Below are 23,423 nucleotides of genomic sequence, written 5' to 3'. Positions count from 1 at the left end.
CTACTTGGTCAGTTCCTATTCACTTGGAGTACTCAGCTGAAACAGCACCACCTTTGTCAGAAAGTTAACCACTCCTTCTTCTGTGCTGTCAGTGCCCACATAAGTGTTATTGTGTGTCCTCCCCACAAGATTGCAAGCTCCGCTGAACCCAGCGCAATGTCTGGAGTATGGCCATCACTCAATTAATGGTTGCTGAAAGAATGAAATAACAAAAATCAAAAACTGTACCCTGACTACAAATTATATTAACAAATCATACACATATGCTAGTGTCAGTTCCCTAAATTATGAACATAATGCCTTCCTCCGCCCAATCTATGTCTGGGTTTTGGCAGGCAACAAAACAGTATCTGGAAAGATTAGAGCTTTGTGTTTTCATTACAATATTTGTGAGTCATGAAACTGGTATCTGGGAAGTATCCAAAGTCAACAATCAGAGTCAACATTAATGACATAAAAAGAAACACTGTATACCATATACTCAGCAAAATCTTTTACATGTTTATGAGGGCAGAATAAAACGTAATTACTCACTGGTTTTAACTCAGCTCAGCTCTAAACCGTATCATATTTCACAGCCTACTTGATAAAACAAAACAGACGGTGGATAAGCTGTAATAGAAAAGCTATTGTTCATCCTTCTAAGAGCTGGTACCAAACATGTACTATGCATTCCAGGAGAGGAGGGCTCCGAGTTGGCTGCTGAGGAGACACAGTGCTGGCCAAGTCACAGCACCTGCCCTCCTGAGCTTCCATACACACACCCGTCTGCCCAGGGAACATAAAACTAACAAAAAAGCCAGTCAAATTGTGCCAAGCACCACAAAACAGAGGCATAAAAAGGTGGCATAGCCTGGCCGGAGTGGCTCAGTTGGATGAGTGGCTCAGTTGGATGAGTGTGCACCACAGGGTTGCTAATTGGATTCCCAGTCAGGCACATGCCTGGGTTTTACGTTCGATCACTGGTCTGGGCGTGTGCAGAAGGCAACAGATCAACGTTTCTCTCTCTATCTGTCTCTCACCCTTCCTCTCTCTAAGCATGTCCTCAGGTGAGGATTAAAATCGAAAATAAAAAATTTCGAAAAGGTGGCATAGTGAAGGACAGAATGAATAATTCTTTCAGGTGAAAAATTAGCTGTGGAAAACTTCACAGAAAAGGTGACTTCTCAGTTGTGTCTTTCAAGATGAGTCAGATTTCTATGGATGAAAGAAGAGGGGGTGTGAACTATATTTCAGATAAAGCTATCAGCATGAGGTCGGAAAGTGAACATTACCACAGCAGCACGGCTGGAGCATACCCCATGTTGGGAGAAAAGGGGAGGGTGGAGACCAAGTGTCCAGGCGTGAGACTGGGACAAGGGAGATGATGAGGCATCTCTTTAAGCCAAGCTCCTGAAAGCAGACATTTCCCAAAGGAAACAGAGGCCACAGAGACTTCTGAGCTAAGAAGGAACATAATTGGGCCTGACTTTTAGAAGATACTATAGCTGCAGTACAGAGAATTAACTGCAGGAGAAAGAGGCTACAAGTACAAGAACTTTGTAAAGCTTTCCTAAAAGCATCATGCCTCTCAGGAGAAAAATATAAAAATGAATCCTTCAGTTAAGAAAGATCTTATTAAGAAGATCCCTACATTATCCTATTGTGGAGGGAAAAGGGGTTCTAGGGAAATAATCTCACAGGGTGATCTGATCATAAATGCCTATCTGGACAGATCATGACGGGGAGTCACATCCCAGGCATATAACTTTTTAGTAAAAGGTTCAACTTTGCCTTAAGCAAGCCCTGTCCATTGTTTCTGCTCATCTAGGTTAATTTGCCTCTGAAACATCTCTCTTTACAAGCTAACCACCCTCAAGAGAGCATGTAATTTTGTTAACTGCCCTATAATCCAATCCCCGCCTTGCTTTCTCCCACCTCCATGTAATCTTCCTTACTTCCCTCGATTTCAAATGTGTAAAAGAAATTGCAAAACTGTCATTCTTGGGAACATTTGACATCTTGCTTCCTGGTAATGTTGTAAGTTTGGCTCAAATAAGTTCTCCTAAAAATTCTCTACAGTTTTAAACATTTCTTACATCAACACTATCTTCCTGCACCTCTTTCTTTTGTTCAAGCACTGGTTATCACTCAGGTTCATACAAATAGAACCCAGAATGCTCTGAAAAGTTATCCACCCAAACCTACAGATTAAACAGATTATCAACCAAATGTGGTTGTAGGGACTTTATTTGCATCTTAAACTAAAAAAAAAAAAAAAAAAATTCAATTGGGGAAATGTGAACTCACTGGATATTTGACAAACATTATGAAAATACTGTTATTTTCAAGGAGTAATCGTGTTGTGGCTATATTTTTTAAAGATTCATGATCTTTTGCAGGTAAATACTGAAATATTTACAAATAAAACTTGGGATTTTGTGTCATAGGAAGGGGTAGCTGTAGGGGATATAGGTAAAACAAGATGACTATAAGCTGGTAATTAACAAAGCTAGATAATGGGTGCATGAAGTTTGGTTTATTATACTTCTGTGTGTGTGTTTTTCACACCACAAAGCAATTCCCCGACACCAAATGGGTGTCCTACAATTCAATTCAATTCTGATGCTACCTACCTGGAAACAGCTTCAGATCCCACAGGGTAAAGGCTCAGTCCCACAAGAATGTTCACCCCACCCCACACAACTTCAGATGCCAATCACAAATCCAGATTGTCACCTGTGTATATGACCAACCAGCTGTAGGTCAGAGATCCCCAGAACTCCCTCCTTGGGTTCAATTAATTTGCTATAGCGGCTCACAGGATTCAGAAACATTTTACTGACTAGATCACCAGTTTATTATAAATGGATAAAACTAAGGAACAGCCAGATGGAAGAGATGCTTAGGGCAAGGTACAGAGAAGGGGCTTGAAGTTTCCATACACTCTCTGATCGAAACACTCTCCCAGCACCCTCCACGTCTTTACCCATTGGAAGCTCTACAACCTCATCATTTGGGGGTTTTATGGAGGCTTCATTACACAGGCATGATTGATTAAATCGTTGGCCATTGGTGACTTAACTGAATTTCCAGACCCTCTCCAGAGGTCGGGGGATGGGACTAAAAGTTCCAATCCTCTAATCACATAGTTGGTTCCCCTGACAACCAGCCCCAGCCCCCATCCTGAGGTGCTTTCCAAAAGTCCCATGATTAACATAAATTCTTGTGTGGTTGAAAGGGGATTGTTATGAATATTAAGACACCTTTATTGCTCTTATTATTTGGGAAATTTCAAGCCTTTTATGAGCTGTGTGATCAAATACATATTTCTTAGATAAATCACAATATCACAATACTATTGTCTCGACTTTTATGTCTTTAAAATATTCCATAATAAAACATTTTTATTTATTTATTTATTTTTTTAAATATATCTTTATTGATTTCAAAGAGAAGAAAGAAGAGGGAGAGAGAGAGATAGAAACATCAATGATGAGAGAGTCATTGATCAAGCCCGCACGCAACCCCGACATGTGCCCTGACCGTGAATCAAACCCCGATGGCCTGGATCTCAGGTCGATGCTCAACCGCTGAGCCACGCCCGGCCGGGCATAAAACATTTTTTTAAAGTCATCCACCCAACATGAAGCTTTCAGGCAGTGATTCCAGGACAGTCTTCTCTACCAAGCTCGACATCTTCCTAACACCACTAACTCAACAGGTCCAAGAGGTAGGGAACTCTCAGGCCATTCTGTAAACATTGTTTCTCTTTCCCATTTCCTGTCTCTATGAGAATCAAATACCTGTGAGTCATCCTTATCACATTTACCCCCAAGTGAGTCATCTAGTTCTGCACAGGGGCAACCATTCTCTCACATGAACTTTTTTAAAAATTTATTTTATTGTTGAGAGTATTATAGATGTCCACCATTTCCCCACCTTTCACATGAACTTTTTAAAATAGCCTCCTAGCCTCCCTGCACCCACCTTACATTCCTCAGCAGTCTATCTCAAAACCACTGAAAGGACAGTGATTCTAAAATAAACATCTCTGCCTAGCTTAAAGTTTTCCAGTTGAGGCAGGATAGTTAGATGTTAGATGTTAACAATTGGGAAAAGGGAAACTGAGGCAAATGGTTAGATAAATAGGGCCAAACAAGTCAAGCAATTTACAGCCAGCTAGTAAATCACAAGATCTTATCTTCCCAAACCTAGAACACTTGAGAGCAAATAGTTTACACCTCTGCTCCTGAACCACAGAATAAATAGCTTAAATCACCCTGGTCAGGGAGAGAGATAACAGAGACCCAATTAGTGCCATTAGTGGCAGCCAAACCCAAGGACAGATGAAGTCAGAGGAATAAATAACAAAAGACCTAATTAGAGTCAAACAAATCTGAGATTGAGGCAAAGCTGACCAGAAAATGACCCTGGTCCTTCTATGGACTCTATTTGGTACATCAACATATATTAAAGAACACACCTGACTAGAAAACTGATGAATATTCTGCTGAAACCCTCCCCTGAGAACTCCCCTAAGATTCTTAACTGCAAAAGAGAGATAAAAGCCCTCAAGACAAAGGATACCAACATGGACTCTCTCTGGAGCAAGCCCATGCCTTATCTCAGGGGTGAACTTTTTATTTTCTTTCTCTTATATTCTCACTGTTTCCAGCTTTCATAAACATACTCTTAAAATCACCTGGACTTGTGTTGTGAAATCTTTCCTGCACTACTCATACATTACAGGCCAGCCGGAGGCAGACTGGGGCCCAGTCCCCATCCAGTGACACCTTGCAATCCATAGGACAAGAGCCTCCACTTCTCAGCAAAAATCTGTTGATTTCTTTGTGTTTATAAGGTCCTGAGGTTTTCCTAAATACCATCTTGGTGAATGGAGTTCTCACAAAGGTCATGAAACCCATTTAGACCTAATTATTTGAGTAGTGAGCAGCATGCCCAGTTCACATGTGATGTCCACAGTCACAGTAGGGGATCATCTTCTGAGGCAGGGTGGCCAGGCAGCCCTCACTGGAAAGCTGGGTCACCCGTTAGCCAGCACCCTCTCAGTTCAGTATGAATGCCAAGGCCTACCTGACTTCCCCCACAGGAGAAGAGACCCAAGGCTCATATATTCACGGTAGCTGGCTGACTGGATGAGCAAAATGTGGACACAAAACAGAATTCGTGTCTGTGAGACTAAATGATCTATTTAATGCTCAAACTCAAATCCAATCAACTGGCCACCTCCTTAATAAGAGAGTGACAGCACCTAAGCAGAGGAGTCCGAAGAGATATTGACCATGAAAGAAGGAGAAATTAAGCCACGAGAAAGGACATGCTTTCTGTTCAGAATAACAAAGAGGGACATATTACCTTTACTAAAGGTACTCAAAATAGATTAGCAAAATACAAGGGGGAATGTTTGGAGAATATGCCAGCCACTGGAAAGCAGAGTCCAAAATGTCTTTTTCCAGCACCATCAACTGGGTTGTTAATTTCTTCCTTCCACATGCCTCTCAGTCACTCAGTCCCAAACTATAGCTTTTGTTTGCAGAGAGATGAAAAATGTCTCTCTGGCCTCAAAGCACTGATACCAAGTAACACTGAACAAAACAAAGAGTAGTAACCTAGGATTGGTAAGAGTAATTAATTTTAAGACAAAACACGCAGTTGGTACCTCCACCAGGTTATACATTCAACAAATATTTATTAAGCAGTTTACCACATGCCAGGCACTTGGGAATACAGTGGTCAACAGAGTGACAAAAATCCTAATCTTGTAGGGTTTACATTCTAGTAGGGGAAATAACATTTTAAAAACAAGATAAATAGCCCTGGCCAGGTGGCTCAGTTGGCTGGAGCATTGTCCCATACACCAAAGAGCTGCAGGTTTGATTCCCGGTCAGGGCACATACCTAGGTTGCAGGTTTGATTCCTGGTTGAGGCATGTACGAGAGGCAATCCATTGATATTTTTCTCTCACATCATTTTCTCTCTCTCTCCCTTCCTCTCTCTCTCTAAAAACCAATAAGAACATATTCTCGGGTGAGGATTCTAAAAAAAGATAAATAAATTAATAGTACTTTATAAGTACTAAGGAGGAAAGTAGAGAGGAGCACAGGTAGTGTTGGGGAAGGTCCTGGAGTAGGACAGTGGTGCAATTATTACAGAGCAAGAAAAGAGAAGTTTTCAATGAAAAGAAAATGAGATAAACCATCATAAATACAGCAGGTAATCTGCTCATCTTCTTGCTATTATATTCTCTGCCAGTTAATTTTTTTTCATGTTTTTAAAAACAAAATGTCTACATCTTGATTACTTTAACAAAAACCAGTGTTATCTCATGTGAAAAATATATGTTGAGAACCCACTCTATGTATAAGATAGTGTAAAGCACTAAAGGGGATATACTACATAGAGTGCACAGTGATTCCTGTCCCCTGAGAGTCCATAATCCAATTGAAGGTGAATTGTAGAAAAGAAAAAATAAGTCCTGGGTACAGAATCCACTGATCGTCCTTCTAGTTGTATTACAGCAATGGGAGCTCACAGTTCTCAGTGAGTCATCAGGCAGTTGAATGCTATGTGGGCAGGGAAGTCACCACACCATCTAGCAGGGTGCTGACAGCAATCTAATATAACAGAAAGGAAAGGTCTTCTGCAAAATACACAATGAATAAGTTCATGGAATATGGTGATTAAGATATGAATGAGGCAAAAGAAAAAAGAGAAGTAAAAGAAAACACCAAGCTTTGAGCTTAGGTGGCTAGTGAGATGTGGATACCATTTACAGAAATGAGAATGTCCAGAGGCAAAGCTGCAATTGAAAACAGAAGGTGCTGTGTCGTCACATAAACTGATTTCACAGCAAAGTACCTTCAGGGGAAACGGCCCAAATGATGAGAAAATTTCCTTCCAAGGAAAAGAGTGGGACAAATTTCTGTCCAGGAACAAAGGGAGGCCTATTTTTCAGTTGTCTTCTCCTGGAACTTTTTAATTCTGTACTATGGTATGTATTATCAAATTTTTTTTTTCAAAAGTAGTATCAGGACTGTATTGTAGAAATTACATACAGGACTGAACATAAAGACCAGCAAGCCAGCTATGTAAAAATGGTATCTGAATCCACAGATCAGAGTAAAAGAAAGTTATCAGGAGTTATTCCCCATTTAAGTAAGCTGAATGAAAGCAGAGATAACTGGGCAGACAGAAAAACCTTTTATGTAATGGGAAGAACCTCATTCAAAAATACTACTAAAAGTATTACGGAATGCACCCGGAATAGGGGAGCAGCTGTGAGGACCCCCATAGATTTAAAGGCAAGAGAATGAAGGTTTTCTTCAGAGTTAGCCAGGACAATTGTCATATGTTAGATGTGATTGTCAAATTGTGGGAGTAAACCAGGGGATTAGCTGTTTTTGTGCCCTGAAGAGCCTGGGAATCCCCAAACTGCAAGCGACCCACCTGGAATGCACCTGAAATTCATTTGGGGGAAATCCAGTCCATTCTATGGTATCCAGTTTGGGAAAAATACAGTGAAAAAAGAGGAAGAAAAGCAAACCTCCAAAAGTCAGATGATGAGATCATCCATGCAACCACTGGCTGAAAGGATATAGTGCCTTACCTGGGCCAACAGTGGGGAAGAGACAAGGTTATCCCTACCAAGGAGAGGGACCCATCAGCTTTATCCAGTCTATATATGAGAATATCATAACCAATTGCCTCTGTTCTTATTCTGTCCTCTCTAAGCAACCTTCTGATGACAATCCAGGGTTCCCTGCTGTTTATCTACACAGAGAAGATGCTCTGCTCTGCCTAAACAAACATTCTGCTCTGCTAAGCCAGCACTCTCTTATCCTACATTATCCTATCAACTCTCTTATCCTACATTAATAAGCCAGCACTCTGGTTGAGGTTTGGGCTCTCTGAACCTGATTAACATGAGCCAAATCCTGAGAAAGTCACTCAGACTGCTGAAAATTTCAGTTTAGGGGCTGGCAATGTCATTGTCTAGAGTCTGGGCCAAGGTACATGTTAACTGTGTGGCTCTTAAGGTCTGCAAGCCTTCTGGCAACATGTATGCCGCAGGCTTTAACATCAGACTGCAAAAGCGTCTGTTTTCCCAGTTCTATTTCACAGCTCACTCCTATAATGACAACTATGGCTGTGTCCTCCATGTCCGTTTTAAGGGTAACAGATAATACTGATATTTTCTGCTAATCCAGTCACCTCAAACAGGTAAAAGTCACTGTTAAAAGCCATAAAAAAACAAAAACTAAAAAAACCCAGCTTGACATAAAGCAATCACGAAAATCTCAAACATACAGACTTCATCATTCATTACTGAATTAACCGTCCTACTAGGCCTTGGCTGACTGAGCACTACACACAGAAGACAGAGCATCCCTTATGGCTTAGTGCATAGAGAAAGGCAGGCTATATTCTTCCCCTCCCAGTGCCATTCCTTCTCTTCTGCCTCTAAGACAACCATCACTCATTGTAGTCTACATCCAGTCCAAGGTTTATTAAATATATATATCCAAAAATATATAACATTCTTTTGTTTCTTTTAACTTATATAAATAGTATCATATAGAATTAGGAAACAGGTTTCGCTGCCGGAAAAAGACCAAAATATTAGTGGCTTAAATGAGACAGGAGTTTATATTTCTCTCATGTGAGAGTCAGAGCATAAATATTCCTGAGAGAACATGGTGGTCCCCGTCTTGCTGCTCTACCATCCACAGGGTGTTGCCCTCACCATCAGGCCCACATTTCAGGGACAGAGAATTGAGAACAGAACAAGGAAAGGCTCTTCCCTTCCCTTTATGGGGACAGCATCTAAATTGCACACACTATTTCCACTCACACCCCACTGGCCAGGACCTGGTCACATGGTCATATCTGGCTACAAGAGAGGCTAGAAAAGAAAGTCTTCTTTCTAGGAAACCATTTCTCCTTCTAAAATTCCAATACTGTGGAAGAAATAGAAAGCAGATACTAGGGTACAAGTAGCATTCTCCACCATACTTACTGGATGGATTTTGCTCCATCTCCCTTTTTTCAATATTATGTTTTTGAGAGTTATCCATGTTCAAAACATAGAAGTTTATGCATGTTCACTGCTGTTCACTTGTATGTTGTACATCTTATAAGGGCTCATGTGACAGATCTGCTTTAGAATTTAGAATCTAAATTCTAAATGTGGTGTATGTAAATATAGTGTATATTTACAGTGTTTAGAAATGTGAAATCAATTAAATGCTAAACTATAGGGATCTGACTCAGGTACAGTCTGGTTGTTTTATAAGGCCTTTATGGTACCCTACAGCAAGTCAATTAAAATAGAAACCGATAATACTAAACTATAAAGAAGAGGAACTAAATGGTCCTTAACTTTCTGTTACTGTAGTCAGGTATGACATGGATGGTGTCCTGGGTTTCAAGACAACTGAAACAAAAAGAAAACATTGTGTTCCATTTGATTTGCATCATTGTGATAAAGGGAAATAAATCAGTTAAGGGAAATAAATGTTTGCTTAATCCTGATTCTAAAACAAATCTGACACATGAACCTTTACCAAGGCTCCATTAGCAAGAAAGGGTAACATCTTTAACAACCAGTTATACAGAAAATGCAGAAGGCTTCTCCAGGAGAATGTTTTCTTGGTTGACCCTTAACAAGTAGAGAATATAACATTAAAAATGTATCTGCAGCCCGAGCTGGTTTGGCTCAGTGGTTAGAGAGTCAGCCTCAGGCCTGAAGGGTCCAGGGTTCAATTCTGGCCAAGGGCACATACCTGGGTTGCAGTCTTGGTCCCTGGCCCCGGTAGGCCATTTGCGGGAGGCAACCAATTGATGTGTGTCTCTGACATCAATGTTTCTCTCTCTCTCTCTCTCTCTCTCTCTCTCTATCCATCTCCCTTCTACTCTCTCTCTAAAAAGCAATGGACAAAATATCCTCAGGTGAGGATAAAAAAATATTTTATCTGCAGAGGGTCATGCTAGTGTTCCATGTTCATGTCAACATGGATACCTACCCAGAAGAGAACATCCATGAAGACCTGACCACTCGGGAAAGGCCAAATCTCCCCCAGAGCCTGGTGGCTTCTCTTTAGTGTGGTACTTTTGGAAGCCATATTATTAGTGACTCTGGTATAATATGGGATTTTTCTCTCCCCTATAATTAACTCAGAGTTTCAAACCATTTTGAAGAAGTGAAAAGATACTGGTTATTTCTGTGGGCTTTTTTCATGACTGTAAAATATCCAAATATAGTATCTCCCTTTTCATTTTTACTCATATTCAGTAGTTATTTTTTCTAAACCACAGTTAAAATACACTACCCCAGTGCTGTTTGCTTCTTATTATTCTAAGTAATTTGCCCCAAACATAAAAAGTACATTTTAGTATGTTAAGAGATAATAGTTTCAAATCAACCAGTGCAGGATAAGAAATAATTATTGAATACTCACTTTTTACTAAGGGTTTTACTTAAAACATTATCTCTTAATTTTCAACATAACTTTATGAGGTAGAAATTATTAACACTACTTTATAGTTAAGAAAATTAGATCTTCTAATAACTTTCCCAGGGTCACAAAACTGATCTAGTTACTGCCCTGGCCAGTATGCTCAGTGGTTGGAGCGTCAGCCTGCACAGTGAAGGGTCATGGGTTCGATTCTTGGTCAAAACCATGTACCTCAGTTGCAGGTTCAATCCCCGGCCCCAGTTGGGGTATATGCAGGAGGCAACCAATTGATGTGTCCCTCTCACAACAGTGTTTCTCCCTCTCTCTCTCTCTCTCTCCCTCTTTCTCTCTCTTTGTCTCCTCCCTCCCTTCCACTCTCCCTAAAAAAAAAAAAAAAAAAAAAATGGAAAAAATATCCCCAGGTGAGGATTAACAAAAAATAAATTGGTCTGGTCACATAAACTGTAGAACTAGGATTCAAACTCATATACTTCAGTTCCAAAACCAGAGTTCTTTCTGTTATTTCCTGATGGCTCCCAGATGACACGTGAATTATAGGTAAAATTATGCTCAGCTTTATAAATAATGTATGTATGAACTGTATAGAACCCCTAAAACTCACCTCAACATAGGGCTACTCTCTATAATCTGGCCATAATGAATGCCCCCAATCTTATTTCATACTATGCTCTACAACAGGGGTGGAGAACCTTTTTTCTGCGAAGGGCCACTTGGATATTTATAACATCATTCGCAGGCCATACAAAATTATCAACTTAAAAATTAGCCATGAAAAAAGCTCCCAGATTTATTGAATTTTGAGTCCCGCCTGTGGTTGCCTTGGCAGGGCCAGACCAAATGATTCCACAGGCCATATATGGCCCTTGGGCCAGATGTTCCCCACTATTGCTCTACAAGGACCTCCCTCCTTAATCTGATCTGACAGGTTCCATCATTGCCTCTATACTTATGGACCACACACTCATTTAACAAATTGTTTTTGAGCTTCAACTATATCCCAGGCACTGTTCTAGTCTTTGGGGATATATATCAGTAAACAAAACAAAGAGAAATTCCTTCTCTCATGAAACTTCTTTACATTCTAGTAGGGGAAGAAACACAAGAAACAAAATAAGTAAATAACGTACATAAAGAACATGGTGCTATGGCAAAAAACAAAGCAGAGAAAGGGTTAAGGAGAGTAATGTGGGGGTGTAAGGTTGTAATTTTAGAAAGAACCAACAGAAACTCTAGAGCAGAAAAATATGATCTTAGAATTTTATTTTTAAGTTCAACAGCAGACTAGATACAGTTGAAGAGAGAATTGGCAAATTGGACGATAAATTTGTTGAAAGAGATTCATTCATCAAGCAAATTATTAACTGAGCATCTACTATATATCAGACATTGTGGTAGATGTAATTACTCCACTTTTGTACCCTCACAAAAATTTTCACTTGGATTACATTTCCAGGTCTAATCTATTTTGTTTTCATCCTCTAATCAAACCTACCTATCATCAAAAAGTCAATTAAGACAAAATTCTTTAATATTATCTTAAAATTACTGTCATTAATAGTCTAATATTTAAAGTTTAAAACTTTAAAGTATTAAAACTTTAATAATAAAGTTTTTGCCTGTATTATTCCAGGTACATCATAGACTAAATTTATTTGGGGGATGGCTGGGGATAAACCACAGTATAAATTATTTCTAGGTTCTGTTTTTGTCAAAGTATGACTTTCAAAGTGTTAAAAACAAAATTCTCATAAAAATATATAGTAAGCAAACATCAAAGACATTTGACTGCTTAACTGAAAATAATCAGAATGGTAAAAAGCTGGTTTCAAGGAGAAAAGGAGAGACCAGTATATATAGTCAATGGAAGAAAGAACACTGAAAATAAAGATTGCTAAGTTAGATTTTAAAATACTGATTTCTATGGTCTGAATGTTTGTGCCCCCCTCCCCTGAATTCATATGTTGAAATCCTAACCCCTAAAGCTGGTAGTATAGGACAGGGGTGGGGAACCTATTTTCTGCGAAGGGCCATTTGTATGTTTATGACATCATTCGCCAGCCATACAAAATTATCAACTTAAAAATTAGCCTGCTATACTTGGTCAAACATTTAATTAACTCACCCCTAATGTGATGGCTGGAACTGTTTCTCTTTGATGAGGCCTTGGCAGGGCCAGACCAAATGATTTTGGCTGGACATTCCCCACCCCTGGTATAGGAGATGGGGCCTGTGGAAGGTGTTTAAGTCACAAAGAGGGAACTCTCATAAATCAGATTAGTGCTTTATAAAAGAGGTTTCAGAGAGATCCCTAGCCACTTCTGCCATGTAAGGATACCACAAAAACAAAACAAAACAAACAACAAAAAAACCCAAGCTGACTGAACAGTTTTTTCTCTGTAATGGCTCAAGTGCAGTTAGCCCCTGGAAATGGTCACAATATTTTAATAATGATGTTATTATTCATTGCTCCTTAAATTAAAATATGAGTCCAGTGATATAAGGTTAAGTTCTGGATCAAATCAAATTTTTGTGAGGCACCATCATCCTTAGTGAAGAATGACAAATATCACGTATAGTATATTTTTCAGCCTTGAGAAGTCTTTACACACACACACACACACACACACACTACTTAATTTTATTCCTGGTGAAAGCCCTCTAAGGTAAGCAATGCACATATTAGTCTTCTTTTATAAATCAAGATGCTAGAATCTAGAGGTAGTAAATTATTTGCTCAAGTACAAATAGGTACTGAAAGAGTGAAGCAGTGACTCAGACCTGAGACTTCTGACTTCCAAACCAATGCTCATATATACAGAACTAGATGTACAACACATCTTTAAGTGGCTAACTAGCAAAGTGAATGTTTGCAGAATTTTAGAGGGCTCTGCCTTCCCGTAACACGCGGTAAAGATATGCTTATTTTTAGAGTCCCTAAGCTTATAACAAATGAAAATCAACCCCCCAAAAAAGGACTCCCTGTTCTCTGCATTACTCAACCACTAGATGCTGAGAACCCTGAGATGACTAAGGCAGGATCCCACTTTTAAGCTAAGAAGCTCTATCACAAAGCAGAAGTGCTGCAGTAGAGGCAAGTGCTAAAAGGAAGCACTGAGGAGGGGAAGTAATTACCTTGCCCAAATATGCTTTCAAACTCCCCACTGACTCATCCAAAAGAACATTTGAAATAACAACTGTGAGGGATCTAAGCCTATCTATTGTGAAGGCGCTCACTCTTCTGGTTCAAAATATCCAACAGCAGCAGCAGCAACAGCAAATTGGAGGTCTAACTGTTTTACACACAAACAGGAAGGAATGGTTCTGATAATCAACAGGCAAATAACTCCCAAGTTTCTTTAAAACACCATTTGGAGCTATTTTGATAATAATTTAGTTTTTCTTAATTTATTTTTCTTTTTTTCTTGCTAATTCCAGTTCCTTGCTGTTTTGCAAAAGGGGAAGCACCCTGTCCTAAAGTCAGCTGGCTTCCAGATAAAGCCAGAAGTCTCACCAAAAGGATAAGGGCTGCCCAGGACAAATAAAAACAAAATCACTAGGCCTAGTCTTCCATCTTGCGCATCTGGCCACATGAGGTATGCCAACATGCAGTCACCGAATAATCTAATTGTATTTCCCCAAAGAAATAATGAAATGATTGGGAAGGGAAAATCACATTCTTGAGCACTGCAGACAGGAGCTATGCCATAAAAAGCAAAGTTGCAACTGTAATCTATATTCCTGGAAAATACTCAAACAGTGCTCCAAGTCCTATAAATGGACATACATGTTACATACATGTTATTGACATTAATTATACAAGGGGTCAAGTGAGTAGAAATCCCACTTAGTACCACAAAACTTGTCCTAATCTTTTGGTAATTTCTACTATCTTTGAGTAATAAAGTGTTACCTTAAAGTCATTAAGAAATAATACTGTTCAAGTAAGTCTAAGCAGTCCTTTTCTTAAATATCCCAATAAATACTGATATAGGGTCATCCAAAATCTTCATTCTCCTTAGAAACATACTTTCAATATTTATCCAGCTGATTAAAATTAGTTAAAGTAAAAACATAAATCCAGTTAGAACATCAATGAACACAATAAGAAAAAGGACAGAAGAAAAGCCATAGTCAACCAAAAAAAGTTATCTGAAGAAAATCACACAAAATAAGCTTAAAATTTTTATGCTTTCAGCTGATAAGAGCAAAATAGAAATCATAAGAATAAATATGAGTTTCCTATTCTAGCCTAAGGATTGATAAATCAAAAACTTATTTTGTTGTTCCTGTGCTCTAAGAAGAATCTGTCACAGGGTTTTTGTGGAAATTGGGAGGAGAAGAACCTTCAGAGCAACAATAGCTTTAACATTTTTCTCCAAAATACCCAGGCATTCCACATATAAGTAGCCCTCAGAGAAAACTAAAGATATAATGTTAGTTTGGTTCTATAAGAGCAACTCTGAGGGTAGAGTATTAGGGGGGAAAATAATATGGTCCAATCTGTCATTTACTGATTTTTTTAATGAAATTATTTTTTGAAGAATTAATAATATATTCTTTAAGAACAATTCTTTCTCAAATACCAAAATTTTCAGCCAGGCTTCTGACAGGAGCTGGATGAACAAACAACATGACTAAAGTCATTACTGAGAACCCTAATAACTGGTAATTTAAAAGCTCTATAAGCTACAGTTCCAAGTATGAGTTATAGAGATATTTGTTATAAAAAATCAAAGATCTTGATATGTATATTCTTGCTTGCTGAAGGGAAGTTCTAAAGTCACAGGCAAGAGCTTCCTCAGAAACCACTTAAGCAATTACTTGATTCAAGCACAAAAATGTGGTACCCCTGAGCAGGCACCTCATCACACCCACATCCTGTTCTTTCCCAGTCCTGACAACTGTGTTATCTTTGTGATCCTATTTGAAGGTATAATTTGATTTAAGTTTGAGTTGATCATACAAAATTTCAGGAAATAATTTTTATCCTTAACAAAGTTTAATATAATAGTCTGAATAGGTTTAACAGCTCTAATAGCTAAGGCTCTTTCTAATTCTAAAAGTAAGTCATTAATGAGACTTGCAAGAGACTTAATTAACAATTCTCCAGAATGGCAGAGAACACACTGTCTCCACTTTACCGATCTAAGCATCCAGGAGAAGAGTGGAATTTACAAAGATGCAAATAACTCTCCTTGGTCACGTTGCCCTGGATAGAAATCAAAACTGTAAGACAACAGGAGACTGAGGGAAATGGCACATCCGGCAGCCTCTGGTTTCTCTGGCTTCCGAAGCTAGGAACAAATGATTCTCTTTTTAAAAATTCATCCTTTAAGTTTCCAAGAAATAAATATGTTTGCTCTGAAATTCAATTTCCTGTAGTCATCTTCAGATGCTACAGTTTTAAATTAGTATAATTATCACAACACAGCCTGGCTTCCGAAGTAAAGGCCCAGGACTGAGAAAAGACTCTCCCTCCACACTTCCCTACCAGCCCACCAAAGACTATGGAGACTCTCATGCAACCAATCATTGAGCAATCATGAACCAAGCAATCAAGGAGCATGCCTTTTTGGACCTTACGGTCTAGTGCAGGTAGGGAAGAGTAGCCATAAATAAGTAAACAAAAAGAAGAGATGATTATGAATTCTGGTAAATGCATTAGTGAAGGCCATTGGTAACATTCATCAGCAAAAGGCATTTTTTGTTACATTTTGCTTCCAATATCCTCAATCAACATATAACTTCACAGTTTCAACTATTAATCATACAAACACTACAATAAAAATGGGTTTCCTATTCTAGTCTAAGTGTTGATAAACCAAAAATCTATTTTGATGATCCTGTGCTTTAAGAAAAACTTGTCTCTGTTTTTCTGTTGGTGGGAGTGGGGGCAGGGACTAGATACCAGGGATAACAATAGCCTTAATTTTACTTTGCCCCAAAATGCAAAGGTATTCCACACATAAGTAGCCTATGAATATGGGTTTCAAAACGAACATAAAGCCTAACTTAGTTTCATTATGTTTTAGAATTGTCACTGCCTTAATACCTAAACAACTGTTTATATCCTCCTAATAAGGGAGAAATGCCTATTTGTTTATGGCTTTTGTAAATATAAATGCAGTGATCTATGGCTTTCAAAAAAACAAAACATTTCTGTGACAATGTTTGTTAATCTAGCTAACAGAGTTATTTGTAGAAAAATAGAGCACAACAGAGTTGTGGGTTTTTTAATCCTCACCTGACGATATGTCTTTATTGATTTTAGAGAGAGAAAGGGAGACAGAAAAAAAACAAACTTCAATGTGAGAGAAAAACACAGATCTGTTGTCTCGTGTTCGCACCCTGACTACAACCCAGGTATGGGCCTTGACTGGGAACTGAACCGGAAACCTTTTGGTGTACGGGATGATGCTCCAACTGACTGAGCCACCCGGCCAGAACTAGCGTTTTTCATATACAAGAAATGTTTCCTCCTCAAACCATAGTTATTTGAATTGTTCTACAATTATTTGTAAAAACTAAACTTCAGTGAGGCAAGAAAAGAGTTCTACCAATACCACTTATGATGTTTAATTTAAGTATTACATATAAAGAACCGCAGTATTAAAGAAAGTAAATAAAACATGAATGGTGCTGAGAGGCTTCTGCAACCATGGCTCCCAACGTGCCTGCAGCCGAATCCACCCCCAGAGAGTCCCTTTAAAGGCATCTGGGCCCTGCTGCTGGGGCCACCCAGGACCAGCAAGGATACCCAGGCACCAAATTGACCCAAAACTTGTGCCTGCCTTCTGGCTACTGGGCACATGCTGAGGGCCATGGTGGATTCTGGCTCAGAGCCGGGGGGGGGGGGGGGGGGGGGGGGGGGGAGCTGAAGGCAACTATGGATGCTGGGAAACTTGTGAGCATGTGAGCAATGAAATGGTAATGGAGCTCATTGAGAAGAATTCGGATACCCTTTCATGCAAAAATTGTTTCTTCTAGATGGCTTCCCTCGGACTGTGAAGCAGGCAGAAATGCTTGACAATCTCATGGAGAAGAGGAAAGAAAAACTTAATTCTGTAATTGAATTCTACATCATAGGCTCTCTGCTGATTCAAGAATCACAGGAAGACTGATTCACCCCTAGTGGCTGTTCCTACCACGAGGAGTTCAACACCCCAAAGGAGCCCATGAAAGATAACATCACTGGGGAACCCTTGGTCCACCAATCAGATGGTAATGCGAAGGCCTTGAAAATCCACTTGGAGGCCTACCACACTCAGACTACCCTGCTGGTAGAATACTACAGGAAATGGGAATTCACTCTGCCATTGACACATCCCAGACTCCTAATGTCATGTTTGCGAGCATCCTAGCAGCCTTCTCTAAAGCCACATCCTAGTAACAGAAGGCCATGTGAGACTGCACCACTGCTCATCACCCCGCAGCGTAACCCCTGCTCTTAGGTGCTGGGCAGAGGGGAGGGGTGGTCAGGGTAAGGATGAAAAGTGAAGAGTGGTGAGGGGCTCAAGAAAAATACTGGAAGAGCAGCAATGTTGTAGTGGGGCAATTTCTTTTACATATAAGAGTTTTTAAAAGTATAAGTAATCACTTTTTTTAAAAAAAAGTTTTTATCTCAGAACGTTATTGGGCCAGCCCAGGAATGCAGGAAATCTGTCTGTCTGTCATATAGTTTGGAACAGGGAGGGTTTGACTACTGACCCCGGTTCCCCACACCATAAAATCAAAAAATCATCTCCACACTTGAAAGAGATATGGGGTGTGCTCATGGGGGCAGTGGCTCAGCAAATCAAGTTTACAGGGGTCATCGGGAGGGTGGGAAAAGTGGTCTCACTCCCTTCCCAACTTACCACTGATTTATCAGTCCACCTGCTTTCATGGGTAAGCTGTCAGCAACCACCCGAGATGTACCATAATGCTATGCTCTTGTCTTGTTTCATATATGATGTGTGAAGAGACCCTTTAAATAAATGAGCAAGTGTCCTAAGCAACATCATTCAAAGATTGTCCTTCCTGTGCTCAAATACTGTGACTGGGATCACTCGACAGCACTGTAATGTATGTTCAATTAGGTGCCTTTAACTGACCAAATGCTGCCTTGTTTGGTCCCTAAATCAATAAAGTATGTAAAAGTTTATAAAAGGGGAGGGGTGGAGGGAGGGAGAGATGGAGGGAGAGAAGGAGATAGAGAGATGAATGCTGATCACAAAGTCTTTTCACAGGTACTTATACCAATGAAACCATTAAAAATGACATTAAATCGGTTATTTGAGAGCTCCAAAACTTTGACAAAATGATTCCTTCTTTGCGCCTGCAGGTCATCATAACAATGGGAATACGATTAACTAGATGCCACTCAAGGGTTCTTCTGTGGGCTCAAAGGAGGGATGTGGGGGGAAACCTCCAGAAGATTCTTCCTTAGTAAGCGAGTATCCTTCTGTCATGTTAGGCCACCACATAGAAACAACTGTCACTGACAGCTTCAGTCACAGCATGCTTCAACAACTTGATCAACATATTTCAGCAGCCTCTGCTCAGCCAGCAGTGTGAGCAAACTGGAGTGCTATGATAGAACATCAGGCTGCTGACAATGTCAACCTAGAAACCAAGTCACTGATTTCTGGCAAAGACTAAAAATCATGATGACAAAGCTACATTTGCTCTCCCCACCTAGCAAAAAAAAAAAAAGTGAATAAATACATAAACCACCACCACACATAACTGGTGGACTTGATGATGTAAGAGGTAATGTAATAATTCATGTATTAAAATACAGTTTTCTTTCTTTGCTACGACTAAAAGGCCTGGGTAGAAAGTCCATGTTTTAACAATCAGATTTCTTCCAAGAAAAGGCAAAGAACTACAACAAAAGCAATGTCTGAACCCCTAAGCAAGCCCCAAGTGCACACCTATTGCTCAGAACTTGCTTGGGTTTTCTCCCAAAGGAAACTCATTAACTCTCCTATGAAGAGGCAAAGCAGGAGATTGCTGAAGCAGCAAAGCTGCGAGCCCCACAATAGATGCCAAGAGGAGGGGAAAATACACCTTTTGATCCCAGGAATTTTGAGAAAGAAGCTGTCTCAGTAGCAAAGAGGTCACATAGATGTTCAGTGAGGCCCTACAACTGTAGCATAGGTCTTCCCTGGTAGTAGGACAGGGGTACAAGCCAAAGGGTAGGTACCATCCTCACAAACCATGTAAGGAATCCGTGCTCTCCAGAAACTGCCCAATGACAAACCTGTGCAGCTGTAACCTGCATGAGCATTCTGACTCAGTCATCAACAATGGCATTTTAAAAAACTATTAATTCCACTCATTTCCTATGAGGAAGAATGTGAAAGAGAAGCTAGAAGAATTGGAAGGGTTCAAGGCAGGGGTTCTGTAGCCAGATTGCCTGGGTTCAAGTCTCAGCTTCACCATTTACTAAGACAACCTTGGGCAAGTTATTTTACTTCTTTGTGCCTCAATTTTCTTATCAATAAATTATAAATGGTATTGAGTTATGAGAACTTAAATGAGTTAATATTTATAAAGTGTCCATAATAGTGCTTGGCATATATCATGCTCTATTATTAAATTTTTTAAAAAACATAAAATTAAAAATGTTTACACAACTAGAAAGAGCCCCTGACCCCATTCAGACCTCTCACCAGAGATATAGTGAAAATTCTATTCTCTCTTCTGCCCCACACCATTTGCCTGAATTGCTAGTATGAGTCTCAGCACTTGTCATGGGTGCAGATGTTCACTATTCTCACCTTCTCATTGCTATAACCCTCATCCCCAATACAACCACTCTAAATGCATCTCCCCAGCTGCTACTGCTAACCTTTCATTCCAACGCATCTTTGCAGCAGCACAGCTGCAGTGATGGGTTCAAGCCAGCATCCAGCCTTCCAAGATCCACACAGGTTTTCAGTTAATGCATTTATCTAGCTTTAGAGAATAATACAGGACAGTAAATACATCAGGGACAGAAGCTCCATCTCCACAGAAGACACAGTAGCCACCCAAGTACATAGCTTCTTCCGTCCACTCACCTACACAGGTCGTATATAGCTGCTACAGTGACAGTCAAGATGTTTGTAGGTCTTGCTGATACAGAAAAGCCACAGCCACTTTTGCCACCAATCTTTTATACTACCCTCATGCAGGCCAATAGGCCACATGCCAATTCACAGCTCCCAAGCTAGGTGCGGCTCCATACAACAACCAAAGCAGACACTACATCTTCCAATTACCTTTACTGCTTTCAAAGTCACAGAGTATGGGACACAAAAGTCATTCTCAGGCAGGCCTAAAGCAACCCAAGCCTTTAATCACAAATGTCGAACCATTTTTTAATAGAATGGAGCCTCCAAGCTCCAAAAGGGCAATTGAGGCCCACAATCTGTACCCTGTTTCCTGTATTATATCTACAGTTGATCCCACATGCCCTAACCTCAGCCACACAGCCTGACCTGGCTTTTGGTGCACTGTACACGGTTGTGCTCCACTCAGAGTGTCAACTCATTGGGGGCAGAAACCTTCTCTTTATTTCCTCTTCCCTCCACCTGACACCCAAGCATAGTCTCTTAAACACTAAAAACTCAGTAAAACATTAACTGCATTTAAGAAACTAATAAAGCTGGTTCACAATTAATCTGCTAAAGTGAATGAAAGTTATGTAATTTTAAAAGTCTCAATGTCTGGATGACAGTGAGGACACACGTGAAACATTAAAGACCACAAGCCTCGTCCAAACCAGAAGGGGGGTAAAAAGCCCCAGAGGGATCATAAAGCTGATCTATTAACAACCCCCTCCACAGAGTGTTTGCATAGAAGTCCTTGTGAGTAGGGTCTATGTCCCTGTACAATAAATAGTCACAAATGCTTGGGTATTCAACAAACGACTTAATTTTGTGAAAATCATGATTGGGCTTACTAGGGTCTCTTTATGAAAAGATTGAAATCTGTAATTAATAGACAATAAAATTAAATACAAGAAACCAATCTATATAAACTAGAAATGCTTCAAAGTTTGACTTAGGCAAAAATCAGATTCGGTCTTCAGAAGTAACTGAATATCTTCCACAGTGTCATTTTTGGTATTACTTAACTGTTAGTGAGCAATGACCATATGATGGCATAACTTGTTATCACATGTGACCAGCATAACGAAATGAGTAACATAAACAAAGCATCCCATTTGTATTTGTTATTAAGCCTATTTGCAACTTAGAATACAGATCACCTTATGTGTTTTACATGCAGAAATTAGATCAGTCTCTTGAGCGATATATTCATCTTTATTATTGTAAGAATAAAATGCTGATTATTGACTGTAAGAACTGTTAATTTTATATGCAAAACAGTTAACTTATGAAGAATGTATTAAGATGGTCACAAAAAGTATAAACTACGAAGGAGAAAAAAACTGATAAATTGGACTTACTCAAAATCTAAAAGTTCTACCCTTCAAAAGACACTATTAAGGAAATGAAAAGATAAGCCACAGACCGGGAGAAAATATTTGAAACCACTTATCTGATAAAGGATTTTCACCCAGAAAATATAAAAAATACAACTCAATAAGAAGACATAAGCCAAAAATATGAAGAGAGCCAAAGAAGGCATAGGGATGGCAAATAAGCATAAGAAAAGATGCTCCACATCATTAGCTATTAGGAAAATGCAAATTAAAACAAGATGCTGCTTCACACCAAGATGTCTAAAATAGAAATTCCTAATTAATAAAAGTTAGTAAAGATGTGGAACAATTGGAAATCTCACACCCTGCTGCTGAGACTTGTAAAAGGTTGCCAGATTTTTATAAAGTTAAACATACACTTACCATGCAACCCAGAAATCTCACTCTTGGTATTTACCCAACAGAAATGAAAACACATGCCCACACAAAGACATGAAGGCAAATGTTCACAGCAGCTTTATTTATAATACCCCAAACTGAAAACAACCCAAGTGTTCAATGAATGGTGAATGTGTAAGTAAACTGTGACACATTCATACAATGGAATACTGCTCAGCAATAAAAAGGAACTAACTATTGATACATACAACATGGATGAATTGCAAAAGTAATATACTAAGTGAGAGAAACTAGGCACAAAAGATTGCCTAATATATTATTTAATTCACATGAAATTCTGGAAAAGGCAAAAGCGTAGGGACAGAAAACAGATCAGTACTTGCCAGGTAGGATGAGGGCATGGTCTGCAAAGGTCTCGCCTGAGGACTTTTGTGAGGGACAGAAATGTCATATGTGGTACCTTGGTTTTCGAACGTCTCTGTTGAAGAACATTTCAGTTTACAAACGCCATAAACCCAAAGTAAATGTTTCAGTTTTCGAACACGCCTTGGAAGTCAAACATGCCACATGGCTTCTGCTGAGGGCAAGATCCTGAGGCGCAGTTGTCGGCTGTTGATCCTTTGGTTTTTGAACGTTTCAGAACTCGAATGGTCTTCTGGAATGGATCACATTCGAAAACCGAGGTACCACTGTACCTTGATTTTGGTGGTGGTTACACTGGTGTATACATATGTCAAAACTCATTGAACTATATACTTAAAAGAAATGAGTTTTATTGTATGTAAATTATACCTCAATAAACCTGGCTTTTAAAAAGGGAATGTATTAAGAAATAAAAAAGTAAACAGACAGTGAATATTTATTGAATGAATTAATGAATGAAAAGTACTATCACTAACTTAAGAAAAAAAAATATATGTGGTTAAGTCAACAAATACCTAAAATATTAAGTAACAATACAAGATAGAATAATAGATACTAGATCATAACATAATTCTAATCTTTCTAGAAGTGCTTGGTGCACTAGAATTCATATCATTACAAAACAATCTTTTAAAGTTGCATTTAATTTCTAATTATCTCTTTGGTATCACACACATACAGCCTAATGAGCTCCCATGCAATCTAGT

The 23,423-nt window shown here is 39.3% G+C and overlaps 1 protein-coding gene and 1 pseudogene across 1 annotated transcript in view; one reads left to right on the top strand and one right to left on the bottom strand.

Annotated features, from left to right (window-relative positions):
• Positions 1–23,423, bottom strand: part of SLC9A7 (solute carrier family 9 member A7) — a 118,005-nt gene that overhangs the window by 76,176 nt on the left and 18,406 nt on the right. The window lies entirely within an intron of this gene.
• Positions 17,137–17,865, top strand: LOC107541444 (adenylate kinase 2, mitochondrial-like; annotated as a pseudogene).

This window comes from Miniopterus natalensis, chromosome X (genome assembly GCF_054644295.1).
Source record: "Miniopterus natalensis isolate mMinNat1 chromosome X, mMinNat1.hap1, whole genome shotgun sequence".
NCBI lineage: Eukaryota > Metazoa > Chordata > Mammalia > Chiroptera > Miniopteridae > Miniopterus > Miniopterus natalensis.
The sequence above is the reverse complement of the archived record's forward strand: the minus strand, read 5'-3'. Positions and strand labels throughout refer to the sequence as shown.